At 31.7% G+C, this 21,678-nt stretch overlaps 1 protein-coding gene across 1 annotated transcript in view; it reads left to right on the forward strand.

The window, feature by feature from the left end:
• Nucleotides 1-21,678, forward strand: part of LOC140437699 (protein amalgam-like) — an 889,271-nt gene that overhangs the window by 360,577 nt on the left and 507,016 nt on the right. The window lies entirely within an intron of this gene.

Consider the following 21,678-nt stretch of genomic DNA (forward strand, 5'->3'; position numbering starts at 1 on the left):
CTGAATTCTAAACAGAGAACAGTCGATGATGCGAATAACTTAAATTTATCTGTGAAACAAAAGGAACTTAAGTGATATTTAGAATTGAATATTGTTTAAAAATATATACGAAAGTTTTGTGGCTACTAGCGTTTCCATAAAAATTATTTAAGGATCTATTCTTCTATTTTTGAGTTTCTTCACATTTTTTAAATATAAGTTAACGTGTATATTACAACTATGATTATTAGCATAAGTTACAGGTAAATTATATATATATATATATATATATATATATATATATATATATATATATATATATATATATATACCAAAAATAAATAAATATAATAGAAAAAATAATAGGTACAGTATTTGCAGATATTTATATAGTATAAAATATCGAAATTAAATGCAGATTATAAATCAATATATATTATAAAAGATTATACATATACATTACACATAAGTACACCTGGGTTCAACCAACGAGAAACACAAAGTCAATTATAGATTATGTCATCACAAAACAAGAAACACACATACAAGTTAAAGACATAAGAGTATTAAGAGGATCGGAGTGCGGAACTGACCACTATATGGTAAGATCAAAATGTTACCTACAGTATCGACCTCGGCTACTACATCAAAATGACAACCAACTAGCAGCTCAATCAAAACCCCTGGAATCGAATCTACCTAAATACAATATTGATGCACTGCAAAACGACTCGACATCATTCGTATATAAGCTGCGACTCAGCCAAATTGAAACAGAGATGACAGATGTTGAAGAACAGAATGGCTTTCGTGCAGGCAGATCCTGTATGGACAGTATATTCTCTCTAAAGCAAGTTATCGAGAAAAGATTAGCCCACAACCTTTCAACTCATATAGTCTTTATAGATCTGACAAAGGCATACGATAGTGTACCACTTTCAATGCTTTGGGTAGCAATGGAAAAACAAGGAATAAGCAAAAAAAATATACAAGCAGTACAACAACTCTACAAAAATTTGACGGCAAACATTAAAACTGGAAATAGATTAACTAGAGAAATTCCTATTAGTAAGGGCCTAAAGCAAGGCTGCTGCATAGCACTTACACTCTTCAAAATATATCTAAATGAGTCACTCTCAGTGTGGAGAAGAAAGTGCTGCAATATGGACATCCCAATCGGAGATGATAGATTGTACATGATACACTTCGCTGACGACCAAGCCATTCTAGCTGAAGACGAGAGTGATGTAGGCTACATGCTTAGAAAACTGGAAGATGAGTATACCAAATGGGACCTCACAATTAATATACAAAAAACTGAGTACTTAGTTGTAGGAGAAAAACCAGAAAGCCTACAAATCGAAATGAGAATTATAAAACCAACAGACAATTTCAAATACTTGGGAGTCCAAATAACATCAAAAGCAGGAAGTAGCGAAGAAATACACTCCAGGATTGGCCAAGCAAGATCAGCCACCAGACAACTACACGGACTATTATGGAATAAAAAAAAATAACAAAAGAAAATAAAAGAAGAATCTATAAAACAATAATAGAAAGTATTAGGCTGTACGGCGCCGAACTCTGGGAAATAAACCAAAGAAACAAATCAAAAATTAAGGCCATGGAAATGAACTACTGGAGACGATGTTGCCAGCTCACTAGACTTGATAGGGTGAGAAACGAAGATATTCGGAGAGAAATGGAAATCGATCTAGACATAATAGACACAATCGAAGCCAAAAGACTTAACTGGTATGGACACCTTCAGAGAATGCCTGAAAATAGATGGCCAAAAAAAATAGAAGAATGGACTCCGCCAACTAGAAAAAAACGAGGTAGACCAAGACGATCCTGGAGAGACGATGTCGACGATGCAATGACCGCCAGAGATTTAACAACTGAAGATTGCTTCGACAGAAAACGCTGGAAATTAGGATGCGAGAAGCGGCGCCAGCTGTAGAAGACTCGCTTGTTATATATAAAGATTATATTTTATTCAAAGGTTTGTTTTCTTCATGAGACTTGATCACTTTGAGGATTTGATCTGTATTGTTTACTACCTCTTTGAAGATGGAACCAATATTGAACTATTAGAGTATCTTGGGCTAAACTTGATATTCGACGAGCATATGCTTATAATATAAATTAATCGGCTTTTTCCTTACCAGAAATCCCAATGTGCGAGTGTATACATATCACAGAGTCTATGTATTATATTTTGAGCAAGGAGTTAATTTCTGATTATTTACAGCCAAGTTAAGATAAAAAACATGTTTACTTGGTAAAGTATTACTACAGGAGCAAAGCGACCAGTTTGGGGCAAAAATTTTAGAAGACTCTTTTTAGAGTTTTCAAAGCAACAACTATCAGATCCACGGGGGAAGCTACAGCTGCAAGAGAAAAGGAATGCCAAACCTTTAAAACATTTAAAACAAATAGAAAAGATTAATGCTAGTGAACATTAAAGATAAAATGTAAGGCATATCTCGCAACAAGAAAAAAAAAATAAAGAAACATACTAGGTATATACTCGTAGATGAAAGGTAGGCATAAATACATATTTCTGACTACTTGGTCGTCATCAGTATTTTATTATTTACTCCCCTTAACCTCTCTTTCCAAATACCTTGCCCTGAAGAATGAGTTACAACAAGCCGTATCTCTGTTTATTCTTCATAACATGGCCAAGATGTTCTAGTTTGCGCTCTTTGATGGTGTTAGTAATCTCATATTTCTTGCCTTTTCTACGTAGGACCTCAACATTAGTCACACGATCCACCCATGAAATTCTTAAAATACGTCCGTAACACCACATCTCGAATGCCTCAAGTTCTCTTAAAGAAGCTTCGGAAAGTGTCCAGGCCTCTACTCCATATAATAACGTAGAAAATACAAAAACTTAAGGGTACAGAATATAATGAGAAGTCACTGCATTAATGATCCAACGAAATATCTGTGGTATAATTATCATGACAATGACTACTAAAAGTAATAAAGATACTAAATTCAGAATACCTTTCATCAAAACTAGTACTTTATATTACTGTGGAGTTATTGGCAAACAATATTAAGACGTGGAGTAGCAATTATTCTCAATACAAAAATCTATAAAGCAGTCAAGTGTTTTGTCCAAATTTCAGAAGAGCTTCTGCATAATGCTCTCTAAAGAGACCTAATAAGGTCAAAATACGTATAAGCGGATAGCAGGAGCCCTGCATTGAACTGAAATCTCAAATGTCTTTCTGCTGATAAATAAAAATGTTAATAGTCAATTATAGAGAAATATAAATATAAAATTTAAAATTAGGTGGTAAATAACGGACAGATACAAATCACAGTAGAATTAAAATTGGAAGAAAAATACTCCTTAAATAAGAATAAAGCATTCACCATAAGGTATCTCTTAATTTTTTTTAATGGATAAAAGCCAAGAGCATTTATTCTAGTTACCAATATTTTATAAAACTTAATGGCTAAATAGCTTGAACCATTTCTGAATCTCTCAAGGCGTCCAAATTCTGATACAAGAGTATTTTTGTTTCTAGTGGAATAATTGTGAAAATCTACATGTGCATTGTATTGGCTAAGATTATGTTTAATGTACAACAGACACTGCGTAATATGTACACAAAATAAAGTTAAAATTTTAAAATCTCTAAAGAAGTTGCTACAATCAGCTATAACTAAGCCCAGAGATAATACGAACACTTTCGTTATTGTCCAAACACTTTATCAATATGACAAAAGTAATGTAGAGGAGAGAACAATATAAGTTAGATCGGAATGAACGTTACTATATTTACCTGTTAAAACAGTTTTACTTAAAGTCACTTGTACAAGATTCCTAAAGAGAAATAGTTGTTGGGAAAGCTTTTGAATATATTAACTAGATTTTGTTCAAGGTTAACCCATGCTTCAAGTGTACCCTCAGAAACTTCACCTCACTTACAAATTGTGGTAGAGCAATGTGTCCAATATCAGTGTTATTTCTTAAATTGAAAGTATTACCTTGTAATATAGAGTTGTGTAAACAAAGACGGTTATTTAAAAACCAGTTAAATAAGTTTTTTTCAGGTGTTTGGTAATCAACAGTGTCGAATTTTAAAGCCGGATAGCTTACATGAAACGTCGTGTCACCAGGAAATAAAACAGTGTTACCTGCCTCATTTTAAGACTATACTATTTCATTAATTTAAATGAGAAATATTATCCGGCCCAAAACCGAGATTTGAGAAACCATGCATCAAAGATTGTTTTTGAAAATCAAACTGGTTGAAGTAAACATACTGATCACACTTGACAGATACGAAGCAATTAGTTGAATAGCAGAACTATGAAAATTATAATATGAAAGTTTTCTTAGCAGTTTTAATTTAATATAATATTTAATGCTGTAATAAATTAAGTATGTAATAACACATCAGCAATTTGAATTTTAAATTAATATCCAAATGATTGTTGTACACAAAGTAAAACTTCAGCAAAATCTGGTTGAAGATGAAGGGACCCTCCTCTGTTATAGATCTATAAGAAACGCTGGTTGTACACTGTACAGTTTGTGGATAAGTTGTCTAAAAGAAAATACCTCTCTAGCCAGATGTTTGAGTGTGATTCACAGGTTTTGTGGTATGGTTCTTCGCACAGCCTTCTTTCAGTTATACAATTTCTAGTTATAAAATTAAATAATTTTGTCATCTTTAGTAAATACAAAAAAATACTTACTGTTTTTATAAATGTTTATTAGGTAAATAATATAATTATTTTACGACATATCAACCAATGATATATCTGAAAAAAAAAACATAAAGGCGACAGGAATTGTAAGAGAAAATCGTGTGCAAAAATGTCCAGTAATGGAGTCTCATCTAATGAAGAAAACGGCAAGAGGTGCATATGATTATAGATTCGACAAAACTAATAAAATTTTGTATGTGAAATGGTGTGAGAATAGTGCATCACAGCATCAAAATCAAAAGAAAATGTAGTTCAGCCAAATTTGTTTGCTTCCTACAATTCTGGTATTCTTTGTATAATCACTTTTTACTTTTATATATTTTATATAAGTTATATAAGTATATGTCAGTAACAATCTTTTAAAAGAAATGTCTCTGGAAAGTTAGTTACTCCTTTCTATCCGAAATATGATAAAATATTTAAACTAACCAGTTGTAATGCTTGTAATTTTATATCTAAAAACCATCTAAAAAAATTACATAGTTTTAAAACTCAGATGTTTATTTCATTATAATGAACATTAAAGTCACCCGTAATCATAATAGATTTATGCACATTAATTTTTTTAAGAGCTTTAGCCATAATAATAAGGAATTTATCTAAATTACTATCTGGAGAACAATAGACAGTGATAAGCTGCACATTAGATTTATTTAATAAAATACTTTTAAAGATTAAAACTTATTATCCCTGATACATATATTTACACCACCATGACACTTGACCGTCCAGCAAAATCCAGAAACTATATTTTAACCTTTAATATAGACAGTATGTAACTAAGGGTAGTGGGTAGAGACTCTTTTGTGATCTTCGCAGAGGACAGATCTACTTTAGGGATAACAAACCTGTCTTCGCAAAATCATGGTTTAGCCCCTAAATACCTGTCCCCTCGAGGAATGATATTATGACCCATAAAATTCATATACTCAACAAGAATATGGAAAAAATCAGATGCAGCAAATCCGTAAGTTAAGGTGGAAGATATCGTGCTAGAAACTAAATAGTCGCACGTCACGCGGTCACTAACGATGCTGTTGTTACACTCGGCGAAATCCCATTAAATATCAGCCTTGTTATTGCACACGCGTCTCTACAGAAATCGGCCAACGGTCCCCAGCTACTAGTGGGAATAAATATGAATGCCCACCAACATGCACGGCAAGCACGGTGTTTAAATGCCAAAAACTGTATACAAACCCTACTCAAAGTGCGTTAAAAAATAAATAAATAACATTGCCACATATAATGCTCGGTCAATTTCTTCCTAAAAAAGATTCGAAATAATGGAGGAAGAACTCTCAAAAGTGAATTGGGATATTGCGGGTATCAGTGAAGTAAGAAAAGTGGGAGAGAGTTTTATCACACTCCCATCAGGCCATTTATAGTACAACAAAGGAGAAGAAGAATCGACAGTCGGAGGCGTCGGTTTCTTTATTCACAGAAGAATTGCCGATAGAATTATGTCAATAAACCAAATCTCAACAAGAGTGGTCTACTTAAAGACTTGTGTACCACTAACAACTCAAGTTCTTTTCAGGGTTGTTAACAGTGCACCTTCTTCTTCTTCTTTTGGTGCCTATCCTCTGTGGATGTTGGCAGTTACATTCGACCATAAAACTTTGTTGACAGCTGCTCTAAATAGATGTATGGTAGTCATTCCTGCCGACTGTTTTCAACCACGATGTTCTTCTCCGCCCTTGAGATATTTTGCGTTTTATCTTGCTTTGTAAGATCAATTAAATTAGTTGATACTTCTCATTTCGCATCATATGCCCTAAGTATGTCTGATTTTCACTGATTTTCACTGATTTTCACTAAACGCATAATTTCCAGACCTTTATTCATACGTTGGATCACGGTGTTGTTTGTAACATGATGGATATAGGAAATTCTGAGCATGCGCCGAGTAGCACCACATTTTTAAGGCTTCTAATCGTTTGGATGTTGCCTCCTTTAAGGTTTAGGCTTCGACTTCATATAAATGGGTAGAAAATACATAGCATCTCAAGACTCGTGTTCTTATATCAATGCTGAGGTGCGTATTACATAAAATCTTCCTTGGGCGATTGAAGACAGCTGCAGAAGACAGTACATATCATTTGTTAACTCTATTATTTTGATGAATAGGCCCATAATAATGTTAAATAAAATAGGACTAGTAAGCTACTAATAGCGAAGTAAGTCACAGGACTGTTTTAAACATTTAAAAAAAGCAAAAATTGCATTCCTATAAGATGAAAATGGTGCACGAATTGACAGAGAATGATCCCGATCGACGACTGCAATATTGTGAAACTATGGATAATAATATTTCACAAGATCTAAGTTATTTAAGACATATTTGTTTTTCCGATGAAGCTACATTCTATTTAAATGGTCATATACATCGACAAAATGTAAGATATTGGTCTGATGAAAACCCTCGAATTTCCCACTAAATTAAATGTTTGGGCAGGTATACTAGGGATCACATTATAGGCCCTTTTTTATCGAAGGCAATTTAACGGGGGGAAGCTATCTTAATCTATTGGAAACACAAATAATTCCTGCAATTCATGATGTGCTTAGAAACAATCCAGGCGAATTCACCCAAGATCTTATTTTCCAGCAAGATGGAGCTCCGCCTCATTACGATGCTGGCGTTCGAAATTTTTTAAATAATTTGTATCCTAGAAGATGGATTGGACGTCGTGGATTCATTGAATGGCCACCAAGATCACCAGATCTTACTCCTCTATAGAGAGCCAGAGTATGGGAGCCAGTTGACGACAGTTGATGAACTCCGTCAAAGAATAATCGAAGAATGTGATAGGATTGATATGCAGACCCTACAAAGGGTTAGGAAGGCAACGAAATAAAAAATCTACTTCTGCCAGAAAGTAAATGGAGAACATTTCGAGCATCTCCTGCAGTAATTTAAGTTTTCTTTAGGGTAATTTGCCAGTTCCTTTAATTTTAAAGATGTAATTTAATACATTATTTTTTGTATATTTTATTTTAAATAAAACCATTATGCCATACAAAATTTCAAACTTATACATTTTTGAATTTTTCTTTTCAAACCCTTTCCAACAAACTATCGCACGACCCCCATTCTTATTTAAAAAATCGGAGGGGGTAGCTATCAAGTGAAGGGGGTGAAAGGGGTGACAATTTTTTTTATGTTATGAAATACCTCTATTAAAATAAAAATTGACGGGTCCGAGCGTTTTTCATCTTTGTCTTAAATAACGGAGTTCACTAGGGGGGGTAAGACTCCAAATATCCACACTTTATAAATGATTTGTTGATTTTTTTTTACACCTCCGAGGTCTAAATAAAACGTTAGGGAATATGTGTTTCAGTTTATGCAATATTATTCAGGTACAATAAGTCTTAATTATAATTAAATGTTTCATCTAAAGGTTGCTTGTAGCACACACGATAAACAAGTGAGCAAGCATAAAGGAAATATATTACTTTTAATTAAATAATTAAATTAGTTCCGCTTTAGATTTGGCTTTACCGACGAATGATGAAAGCATAATAAATAATTTCGAGTATTAATAAAATTAAACTGTGCAGTTGTTAGATAGATATTCTAAAACAAATATTTGAGAAGAGCTTGAGTGGGTACAAAACAAATTATTTATCACTACTTGCCCATCATATATATTGGTAGTATATATATATATATATATATATATATATATATATATATATATATATATATAGGAAATTACAGGTTTCTTCACGTAAATCAACCGAGAGTGCATCAACAACATTTTTTAAGTTCATTTATAGTTCATTAGATTAAAAGAAATTTGTTGGAGCCCTCTTTTTTGATTTAACTAAAGCTTTTGACTCTATAAATTTAAATGTAGCAATTTGTAAACTAAACGGACTTGGATTTCGAGGTAATTTTTTAAAATGGTTATAATCCTATCTAGAATATCGACAGATGTATGTCAAAGTCGGTCATTATCAATCAGATTTGTATGACGTTGATCTTGGCGTTCCACAAGGATCAATACTGGGTCCTTTGTTATTTCTTTGTTACATCAATGATATGCCTAAATATATGAGTACGGAAAATATTTTTTTGTATGCTGATGACACGACTTTGGTGGCATCTGCAGAAAATGCTGAGAAATTGAGGTTAAAACTCAATACCTTAGCCCATGAGTTTACGTCTTGGTGCGAAAAAAACTCCTTAATAGTAAATTCGAGTAAAATAAATGTATGCAATTTTATATAAAAACTCCAATAAAGGAAAATTTCTCTGTCAAAGTCGACAATGATTTTATCACTTTATCTGACACTACAAAGTTTTTAGAACTACATCTAAACAGTAATATGAGCTATATTCATCATGTATGTTCGAAAATTAATTCTGGATACTATGCTCTGTTGCAACTCAAATACTTATTTACAACGGAACAGATACTTAATGTTTATTACGCTATCATCTATTCACATTTGTCATATAATATTGTTCTATGGGGCAGTGCAACAAATGTCTCGAAAGTTTTTATAGCCCAAAAGCGCTTGATTTTTAATTTAACATATAGACATACGTGTAGAGAGCATTTTAGAAAATATCAAATACTCACTGTTCCCTCAATTTTTATATACAGAAGTATTCTGCATACAAAAGCTAATATCAATAGATTGAAATCAAATTCAGATGTACACAATTATTGTACCAGAAAAAAAGATTTCTTTAGGACTCCTAAACATTACACTTCTATGTTTAAAAAAAAACACTGATTACAGCGGCGTAAGGTTTTTTAATCAGCTCCCATCCAAATTAAAAAGTGAAGCAGATGATGATAGGGCATTTAAGAATAAATTGAAGACTTATCTCATCGAGTCATGTTTTTATAGTGTCTCGGAATTTATGTCTTAGATATGTTGTATGCTGTTTCTATATTTATGTGTATGTTTATGTTGTATAGGTAGTCTTTAACGTTTCCTTTTACTTTGACCTATATTATGTAAATAATCTGCAAGGATAAATAAAGTTTTATTATTATTATTATTATATAAAATATATAAAAGTAAAAGGTGATTATAAAAAGAATACCAGAATAATTGTGGGAAGCAAACCATTTTGGGCTGAACTACATTTTCTTTTGATTTTGATGCCCTGATGCACTATTCCCACACCATTTCACAAACAAAATTTTATTAGTTTTGTCAAATCTATAATCATATGCACCTCTTGCCATTTTCTTCATTAGCTTAGACTCTATTACTGGACATTTTAGCTCACGATTTTCTCTTTCAAAAACATAAAGGCGACAGTTCCTGTCGCCTTTATGTCTTTTTTTTTCAGATATATCATTGGTTGATATGTCGTAAAATAATTATATTATTTACTAATAAACATTTTTACAAACAGTATTTTTGTGTATTTACTAAAGATGACGAAATTATTTAATTGTATAACTAGAAAATGAGCTAACCAAGCTTGTATTATATACTATTATAAAAGAAACAATAAATGTATCGTTTTGTTGTAGTTTTGAAATATTTCCATATTTAGAGACTTAATAAACAATATTGTTTACTATTTAATCCACCTTGCAATATAAATACTAATCCCATAAGCCTTTCACTTGTGGCTAACTACGATGCTGGCATCTGTCAGATTCCTCAATAATTACATGAAATAATTCTCGAAACATCCAATACATTCTATGACGTCATAATTAATGATGCACTGAAAGAAGGCTGTGCGAAAAACCATACCACAAAACCTGTGGATCACACTCAAACATTTTTTTCTTTTAGATAACTTATCTACAAACTGTACAGTGTACAACCAACGTTTCTTATATCTAGACTTCGGCAAATATGCATATTGCATATTTTGCATATTGTGCATATTTTATGCAAATATTTCATATTTTGGCATATTTGTATAAAAGTTTGCATAAAGTGCATAAAAGTTCAGATTTTTATACTGTATTTGAAAATTTTTAAACATACCAATTTATTTCAATTCTTGTATAAAATTTTGTAGTCATTTTAATCAAGAAATGATCTAAGTACGTAATCTCTACAGGTACAAAACATTTACAATTTTAAAGAAGATCAATTTAAGTAGCCCTCAACATTCTTAGAAAGTCTCGGTCACTGAGGCATTCAGTTATTGGATAATCGCTAAGGGTTCGCTTATTTGCATTTTATGATCTAATCCCCAAATCTATCTTAAATTTATTGTATCTTAACAGCAGGTAAACGGCTAATAGTTTTGTTCCTAATTTAGGGATTTTCCAAAATCTCCCAGTTTATTGAATTAGGTACCTAAACATTTCTAATTTGATGCTCAGATTTGTAAATCATTTTTGTTTTGATATTCAAAGCGTAAACACTCGTTGTGCGTAACAAAAAGGAAGATTGTGATTTTATAATGCCTAAAACAACCAGTGCTTCAACTTGGATTAAACCTTATAAAGAGCTGTCTATGGATATGGGAAAAATCTACTGTTCAGTCTGTGGCAAAATTGTAAGTATCTAATATTTTCTATTAAATATCTAATATTTCATACATACAGGGTGTTTCCAAATGACACTTACAACGTTTGACTGTAGATACTTCTCGAAAAATTGAACAAAACGATATAGCTAATGAGGGGTCAAACTTATTTACTTTTCGAGATACAGGGTGTTAAAATTAAAAAAAATTAAATTCTTTTAGTTAATAACAACAATAACTTTAAAACCAATAAACGTATTTACTAGAAATTTAGTACTCGTAGGTTGTTTTTAAATGAAAAATAGCTTCCTTTAGTGAGAAAAAATTGTCCATGGTACAATACACAGGTGTGTATTTAGAAAAATTTTTCACCTCTACTTTTTTTTATGAAGTCAGCTATTCTAAAACACAATTATTTTTATTGTAATTGAATTAACAAAAAAAAACTTTTGTTGAATTTTAAAATAAGTTGTATGATGTACTAATGGTTAGTAACAAAAACTAATTTGTGGATTAATACTGCATTTAAAACACTTAGCGAGTGTTTTTTTTCCAAACCAGTTATTTGATTAACCAAAAACACCTTGTATATTTTTATATTTTAAAGGTTGGGTTAAAATAAAGGTTTTTATTTTTATTTATAGATAGCATGTGAGAAGAAATTTCAGATAGACTAACATGTGAGAACTGCTTCACACATTGCAAAAAAAGGAAAAATAGGAGGAAAACATCAAACTTCAATGGCTAAATGTTTCCAATCTACTTCAAAAAAATTAGATGAGCAAGAAACTTTTAATGAAGACTTGTGTCGCGCATTAGTGTCTGCAAACATACCGCTTTCAAAATTAGCAAATGTAAATTTTAGTTCGTTTCTAAAAAAATATTGCAAACTTAATGTTCCAAGTGATCGGTCTCTAAGAAGAAATAATGTGAACGGGCTATACTCGTCGGTTTTAATTAATATTAAGGAAGAAATTGCAGATAATTATTTTTACATATCTGTAGACGAAACCACTGATTCCTCAGGAAAGTATATTGCTCATTTATTGATTGGTGTTCTTAAAGAAGATACCTTACCAAAATCTCATCTTATTTCATGCCAGCAACTTGAGAAAACAAATGCTTTAACAATTTCGCGTTTTATACAAGAAACATTAGCAACTTTTTTTCTTTCGACAACTATTCCTTCTAATAAATTACTGCTTATTTTATCGGATGCTGCTCCTTATATGGTGAAAGCAGGACAAAATTTAAAAATATTTTTCCCAGATTTAATACATGTTACTTGTGTAGCGCATGGATTAAACAGAGTTGCAGAGGAAATACGAAAAAAGTTTCCTCTTGTAAATACCATGATATCCAGTGTCAAAAAAGTATTTCTTAAATCTCCTATAAGAATTCAACTTTATTAAGAAATGCTATTTTGTTAAAATAAAGAAAATAATTGATACGTTAACAGATGAAAGTTCCCAATCTCTTTTGGATTCTAAACAAACTTTTCAGAGTAACTTGCTTCAACAAGAACTTTCATTTATAAAATCAAATTTTAGTTTTGTTCAAAAAACAATTACTCAGTTAGAATCGCCAAAACTGTCATTGTTCGAAAGTACAGCATTAATAAAAGAATTTGCGTCATGTTGTCGGAACGTTAGAGGTAATATTGGAAAAGATATTTTAAAAAAATTTGAAGCTACTATGGAAAAAAATAAAGGTTACCATATTATTTCTGAAGTAGTCAGTGTTCTAGCTGGAAATATTTCGGAAACAATTAATTTAGAACCAAATGTTTTGGTTAGTTTGAAAAATGCTCCCGTTACATCAGTTGATGTTGAACGAAGTTTTTCCATATATAAATATATGTACTCAGACAGAAGCCACAAGTTTTTGTTAGAAAATTTTGAACACCACTTGGTCATTTATTGTTACCATAATTCTAAATAAGTTTATTCATACGTAAAAATGATGTAGTTACTTAAAATAAATGTAAATCTTAATGAATAGTAGGAAATATTAAGTTATGTACACTTTTTTTTTAAATAAAATTGTTACTATTTTACGATTTTTTTATTTATTTGTATGCATATTTTGTAAAATATTTGCATATTTTTGGGTAAACACGTGCATATTTATGCGCATATTTTCTACATTTTTATTTGCATATTTGCCGAAGTCTACTTATATCCTTCGCATTGAGAAGAGCCTATCCCAGAAGAGCTTGAGTGGGTACAAAACAAATTATTTATCACTACTTGCCCATATATTTATATATATATTTATATATATAAGAAATGTGTTTCATAAAATATAGTACGTCTTGCATAAACAAAAAGTCTGACATAGATAAACTGAGCAACATTTATTGTTATTTACTGAAAAAACATCAAACATAAAATAAATATTTACTTGTACATATTATACAATACACATGTGTACATAACAGGTTGCATACCATTAAGAAAGGTTTAAAAATTAAAAATCACCCAGTATGAGCCTCTTGGTTTTTGAAAAGAAATACAACATTAAGAACACCTAATTACTTTTTAATCTTATTGTTTTTTCTTTCTGTTCTCTATGTATCAGAGTTAAAATACACTATCAAAAGATGCCATAGAATTACCAAAGTTTTACTACCCTTACCAAAATTTTAGAATGTATTTTGTCCATTATTTTATGTTTGTGTTATTAATGTTCAGGGTCAAAGCTTATTATAAATAATCTTAGCGACTAGTAAGTTGCACTGACGAATTGTGATATTTGGTAAATATTAAAATTTCCTTTTTATCTATATTACATCGTCTTGAAAAAGGAATAAAACAATTCCAAAAGCTAGACAAAAAGTCAAAAGAGTGTTTCTTTAACATCCCGGCCAACCTTCTGACTGTAGCCCTAATACTCCGTTCGGCTCGCGGAGATAAGAATACGGCCGATGTCAGAAGGCCCTGTCTGTCGTAAGAGGCGACTAATGGGTAGGAACTGAGAGGTGGAGAGCCGTCGCTTGAGGTGTTGGGTGTGTAGAAACGCACATGGACATTTAGGCATCACGGTCACCGGTCTACACTCCTAGTATCCGAGACAAGACTCTCGTGGGACCACTATACTCTCATTCCAAGAGAACCAGGCGAGGTTGAACGAGCTGGGCCCGTACACACCTGTCTTGGCCTTGTGTCAAGCGTGGTGTTGGTGTCCTGGCACGTACCCGCCAGGAGATTTAACACTGGTAGAGGAGAGATCCTCGGCGGCGACCTGTCTACGTGCGTCGCCTGCGTCACCTATCCGCCTGTGGGAGGGGATAACGGGTAGGTGAGGTAATCCCAACACAGGTACTATGGGGAAGGAGGAGCCCAACGAAACGTGCCTGGCGTGCGTGGCGTGGCCACGGACGGCGTGGTATTTTGGTGTCGGATTCGTAGGGGCAATGGATTCGTTAGCGGTTGTATAGCCGAAAGGCCAGGAAGACCAGGGTCCTGCCAGTTTTTAAAATTAGAGGGCACAAAGATTAGCAATGCAGCCCTAATAAATTGTTTGTATATATATATATATATATATATATATATATATATATATATATATATATATATATATATATATATATATATATATAACTGTTTTGGATGGGTTGGAGTCAATAATTCCGAAACGATTATGGGCAATCTACAGTCAGAATTCTGAAGGATTGGACTAGAATTACCATCAAACTTGCTGCTTTACACAATCAGAAGACTTTTTTGTATTATTGACTCCAACCCATCCAAAACAGTTATATATTTGTTCCAAACGAGTCACAAGTACTTCTTTTTTCTTATATATATATATATATATATATATATATATATGTATATATATATATATACTTTACTTTACTTAATCAGTAGACCCATTTGTACCTTTCGGTGTTGGGCCGTTTAAAATACAATATATATATATATATATATATATATATATATATATATATATATATATATATATATAGATCTAGCGGTTAATGAGAGCTCCGTACTAAAACGGTATTATACTAACTCCAGGCGAATATACACCGTGTATATTATTATCTGGGTAGCGCTTTATGTGGACTCCGACCAACACGTCGGATTAAGTGGACTCTGTAATAGGTTAAAACACTTTTGGGATCCGTATACATTTCTTTGCGTACCCAACTAAACTCCTCCGATGTTGCCAATAATTTGATTAGTCGTAGATTTTTAAATTTTACAGCAGGTACGTTTTGGAACTTCAAATTTATTTAAATATCAATCAATTTAGTCATCGAGAAATTTCACAAATACGTACTTGGTTAATGTAGTATAAATATTTATTATATTATAAATGTACTTTCCGATGTTTCGATTGCTATAGTGTATGACTTACAATATTTGTTTCATCAAGCAGTAAAATTTAAATTATAATAATTTATAAATAAATCTTAAAATTATAATTTTTTACTGTCTAATTTAAATATTTCGATTTTTTAATGTAGGGAATTCAATATACTACTATACTTTAGATACACATAAACACATAGATATAATATTTCGGTGTCTTATGGTATAATTTTAGCCAACATATCTATTACAATTACATATAATATGTTCGGCCTTATCGTTTTAAATACTTTGTCGCTTGTGCAAGCTAGCATTGTTTTCAATGTTAAATCATTGTTTTTTGTATCTTGCGTTGTCAGGTATATAATTTTTAATTTAGAAGTACATGTATGTATAATATTCTTTTTTCTGTCACTTGGTTTAAATATAGTATAATGCTTATTTATTTTTATTCATAATACTTATAAAGTATGTAATAACGTACCCGTTGTTGCAAAAATCAACAACGGGTACGAAAGATATCAGGTATTAGGGGTAGTATTTGTCAATCGAAATGCCGCTTACGACATATTAAATTAGAGAAAATTTCTCCAAAAATTCTATGACGTCCCCTTAGATAAAAACATCACTTGTTTTATTCACAATCTAGATTGAATTGCTCTCTTCTGTTGATTCGCTTGTATTTGTTTTTCATTTTGTTGATTTTAAGTAAAACATTTTTCGTGTTCTCTTCACTTTGTTGAAGATGTCGCAGACGGGAGAGAGTTTCTTATGAGATCAATATCATTACCATATGCTAGAAGTGCTTGGTACTTTGGGCCATTAATGGATTGCATTTTAAATAGGCGATTTCTATTTTAGTAAGCTGTTCTTTAATTTTTTGAATATTTGAATTGAGAATCTGTATATTATTCGACTGTTTTATAACAGTGTTTCTTGTGTTATAGAATATAGTGCTGTTTATATAGTGCTGTTTAATAATAATAAAGTTCAAGCAACAATTCATATATGCAATAACTTGGTACTGATATCTCTGCTCCCCCATACCAGGTACCAGTCCCGAAAACATTAAAACTGCTACACTCATGCTTCCTATTATCCAACGATTAGCCAGTCCAGGACTATACCCTTATTATGGTACTAATATTGCTGCTGTTCCTTATAAGTGAATAAAATATGCAAGGAAGGTTTTGGCAATTTAATAGGATTTTGTATGTTAGAATATTATTACTCCGAGAAAGTGAAAAATATCTATTTGTTATACGGATTTAATCTATAGATGAAATATTAGAATGCTATTAGCAGCAAATAATATGGCAGATAATATGCTGGAATTAGCAGTAGCATGTACTAACAGTGGCCATACCTAGTCCACTGTTAGTACATGCTTTTAGAAAAGAGAAAGCCAACTTATCCAATTTAAAAGCAGACAAAATCAATTCCAAATATGGATCGTAAGCCAATCCCTTATGTAAAGACTCTAAAGTAATAATTAGTGTAACTGTAAGTGAAATATAACTAGATATACAAGTAAAATATGAAATAAAACCAAAATATCGAGGAGAGTCACAAAAACAATTAATTGACGTTAACAAGCGACAAAGTAGTTCAATTTAGAACAGAAATACAAAAAAAATGTGTTGGAATATGGAAAAAGGTCATAATGAAATTTGGAGAAATGTGTCAAAAATTATTAAAGAGGGTGTAACTAAAATACTTGAAAAAATCTCAGAAAATTGACTTAAAAATTGGTAAATATAGATAGTCAGACGATGTTTAAGACAATATAAAAGACAAGAGAAGATTATATAAGGAGGGACAAGAAAAAATATCAGAATAAGATTATCAAAAGTATCAAATAGATAAAGAGGAAGCAAATGTGCGGTAGCACAATCTAAGGTAGCAGCGCATGAAAAACTGTACAATGAACTGAGTACTAAGAAAAAAACATATACAAAATTGTTAAAAGTGGAGCAAAGAAAACCAAAGATTTTAATCAGATTAAATGTATACGAGATAAATACATTAAACTATTTATGCAAGGAAAGGATCTAAAAAATAGCTACAAGGAGTTCTTTAACGACCAATTAAACTAAGAGTTTGAGAAAGCATCTATAGAGGCAACAGAGACAGTAATAGCAATGGTGCCGAAAATAACGACCGCGGAAGTAATTCAAGAGCTACATAAGATGAAAAAAGAAAAGGCATAGGTCCTGATGGCATCCCTGGATATATATGATCAGCATTAGGAAAATCAGGAACAAGTTGGCTAACAGGACTATTTAATAGAATTTTGAAAGTAAGGCGAATACCGGATGAATGGAGAAGTAGCATTTTAGTACCTGTATACAAAAACAAAGTAGATGTTAAACTCTGTACAAACTATAGAGCCCTAAAACTACTCTGTCACACCATGAAACTGTGGGAGAGAATAATTGATAGTAGGATAGAGGAAGAAACAGAAATATTAGGAAATCAGTTTAAATTCATGCAAGGCATATCAACAACGGATGCAATTTTTATCATAAGGCAAGTAATGGAAAACTAATGTTAGAACAAGTGAGGGTAAGACTGATAAATTTCATTTGAGAATAGTATTGCATCAGGGGTCAGTGCTAATCCCTTATCTCTTCTAATTAGTGTTGGAAAAATTAACGAAAACATGTTAAGGAGATATCCCTTGGTGCCTTATGTATGCTAACGATGTGGTGTTAGTAAGAGATAAGGAGAGATAATTGAATTAATGATTGAGACAATGGAGATGGGCGCTTGAGCAAAAAGGTCTAAAAATAAGGTAAACAAAAACAGAGTATCTAAAGTGTGCATTTAAAAATCAACATTAGATATTGATATTGGATACCCTATACTATTTAATCAACGGAAATACTAAGATCACACGGGGAGAATAATATGGGTTATTTCTGGTTTCGTCAAAATTTACGCTGAAATTACTAACAAGAAAGTGCTCTCACTTCCACATGTTGAAATTGATATATAGTACCAACAGATGCTAGTCATATACCATCAGCACTAATAAAATGGAAACTATCAAATTAATGTCAATTTCATTTAATTAAACGTACTAACCTTAAAAATGATCATTTAAGATAACACACCTCAAAAATATTGACAATAAATTAAAAATAGCTTAAGCATTATAAAAGTAACAGAGCAGCAAAGCTCACAGCATGAGAATAGTGCCTCGTACTTTTATAAAGAAATTTGTTGACAGACAAATATTTATTTTTTTATATACTAGGTTCTAAGAAAAGTGTACTCAAAACGAATAAATATTATCTAACAAGTGTTTTATTCCAGTTTCATATGAAAGCACCAGATCTTAGATATTATAAATTTCGTCATAGGTGCAAATTATAAATGAACACCAAATGATAGAGCATATAGTGAAATATAAATATCTTAGCCCTCTATTGCCCGACTTTTTTGTAAACTTGTTTGTTTATAAAATGTTTTAATTTGTATATGTGCTCAAATATCCATTAACAACAACTAGTAATTTTTTTAGATTTTTTAAATTTCGTTTGGGGAGAGTTTTGGGAGTGTTTAGCAAAAACTAACGAATTAAGTTATATACTTATTTATTATGTCATTCAAAAAAACAAATATTTGTAGTTAGTTGTAAAACATAAAGCAACTTTACATTTATCGCACATTACTTTAGAAGTATTACAGCATTCTGGTTTTTTGCATCTTTCCTTTTTTTCAGAAATTACTGGCCAGTGGAAGGTTTGGTCAAGCCTAACTTCCTTTGGTAGTACAATAGCAGTAGATCCTCTCCTCTGTTTTTTTACAATTTACAATTTTTTACAACTAGTAATTTTTTTAGATATTTTAAATTTCGTTTGGGGAGAGTTTTGGGAGTGTTTAGCAAAAACTAACGAATTAAGTTATATACTTATTTATTATGTCATTCAAAAAAACAAATATTTGTAGTTAGTTGTAAAACATAAAGCAACTTTACATTTATCGCACATTACTTTAGAAGTATTACAGCATCCTGGTTTTTTGCATCTTTCCTTTTTTTCAGAAATTACTGGCCAGTGGAAGGTTTGGTCAAGCCTAACTTCCTTTGGTAGTACAATAGCAGTAGATCCTCTCCTCTGTTTTTTTACAATTTCGTTCTCAATTTCACTGAGCCTGGGACGTCCTTTGTTTTTGATCTGATCATTGCTTGCTAACAGTACGCTACATAAGTGGGACTTAAACTGTAACAAAGGTAACTGGTTTTTCTTTTTAATTTCAAAGTAATCGCAATCACGACGATGCAACAACTAGCTGTTAACAACAGCTAAATCCAGAAGGTGAAAAAATATTTTTAGATACCACTTTTTAGATCTTATGTCTGTTCGGTAAAGAGCAATTAGTGAATACATAAGATCGACACCTCCAATAAATTTATTATAAAATTGTACTGAATTTGGACAGCATACAATAATTCTTGATTTTTGTTTCTTATCCCACCTCTTGACTAACGAAGTAGGCTTAGAACCAACAAATGTACTAAGCAAATGAACCGGTTTATTATCGTACCACTTTAACGCTGTTTGTCTTATGCCATCTACTGTAGCGTGCTTTTCTTCTACAGTACCTCTGCCCTGTTTCTTTATATTCTTGTCATCAGAAAAATGGCAATAAGGCAATCTGTTTGGAAGAACAGTTCCCAAACATTGCAGTCCACGTTTTTCCATTTCAATCTGCAACTGAATACCATTGAACCAGTTGTCAAAATATACTTTATAGTATTTGTTTGGTTTGATTATCTCACACAATCTTATTACTACATTACCGCTGGTGTCTACATTAGGTAAATGAAGGGGATCTTTAACAGTTCCTGTATATAATTCCCAGTTATAAACAATACCATTGCTATCACACAAAACAAATGCCTTGTATCCCCATTTTTTGGGTTTGTTCTTCATATATTGTTTTAAAGAATGTGCCTCTTTGAATGGTATCATTTGTTCATCAATACACAATTTTTCACACATTGGAATACTTTGAAAATTTTAAAATAGACCGTTGATGAATGGTCTAATTTTGTATAACTTATCATTATTGTTGACCATATTTTCGTTATTATTGAAATGCGTTTTAGTTTTTATTTCTTCCCAGCGATTCCTAGATATAGTATCGACTATTTGAGCAATATGTGTTTCCTTCTGCCAAAATGATCTTGTCCTTGGCAAGCCATATATTGACATCAGTAGAACAGATCCAATAAATTGGTTTAAATCTGCTAGTGTCATATTCAATGGTTTATTTATATTCGTTTGCAGTGCATACAAATTACTTTGTTCTACTATGTTTTCCAGCATATTGGTAGATATCATCTTTTTAAAATAATGTAGAGGGGATTCCGGTTCTAATAATTTGCATGTTGGTAAATTACCTTTCCATTCTGGAACTGGAAATACTGTTCGAGAACCACTCTTCCACTGAATGTTTTTTACGATCATTTTTGACCTTTTGAGCACATTTTGTTCAGTGTGTTTTTCAGTTTTATCGGTATCGCCCTCATCTTCATCTTAGTCTAAATCTAAATTGGTATCCTGGTCTAAATTTGCTTCGTACAAATCGTCTTCATTTTCCATTTTATTTGATTCTGGATCGATTAATATCTGGGTACCTGGAAAATTTATTATTACTTTCTTATTATCACTATCAAAGTCAGAGTCTTTGGATTCCTCGGATATTTACTGCTTTTCCCGTAGAACGTTTTTGTATCCATCTTAAAGAAATAATTTAAAATAATGTGGTAAAGTGTGGATTCAAAGCAACATACCTGTTTTTTATCACAGTACTGAAACAACACAATAAAATAAACAAATGTCAACGGTAATCAATATCTAAATGCTGATATAATGCCTCTGTATGTATTTTTATATAAATTGTACACAATTTATAACAATAAATCACGATCGAAAATACAAACTAATAAGGCAGTCATGTCCATTTGACATACTGTTAAACATTTCCATATAGGTTTCGTCATAGGTTCATAGAGTGTATTAAAATGTATAACCAAATATTGCCTGAAATTAACAGAGGGCATACTAGAGTCGGAAATTGTTTTAAAAAAGTTTTCTGCATCAAAAACTCCTTTGTTACCTTGAGTACACACGGGGCTATAGAGGGTTAAAATAGCTGTATCGAGCG

This window comes from Diabrotica undecimpunctata, chromosome 1, assembly GCF_040954645.1.
Source record: "Diabrotica undecimpunctata isolate CICGRU chromosome 1, icDiaUnde3, whole genome shotgun sequence".
Lineage (NCBI taxonomy): Eukaryota > Metazoa > Arthropoda > Insecta > Coleoptera > Chrysomelidae > Diabrotica > Diabrotica undecimpunctata.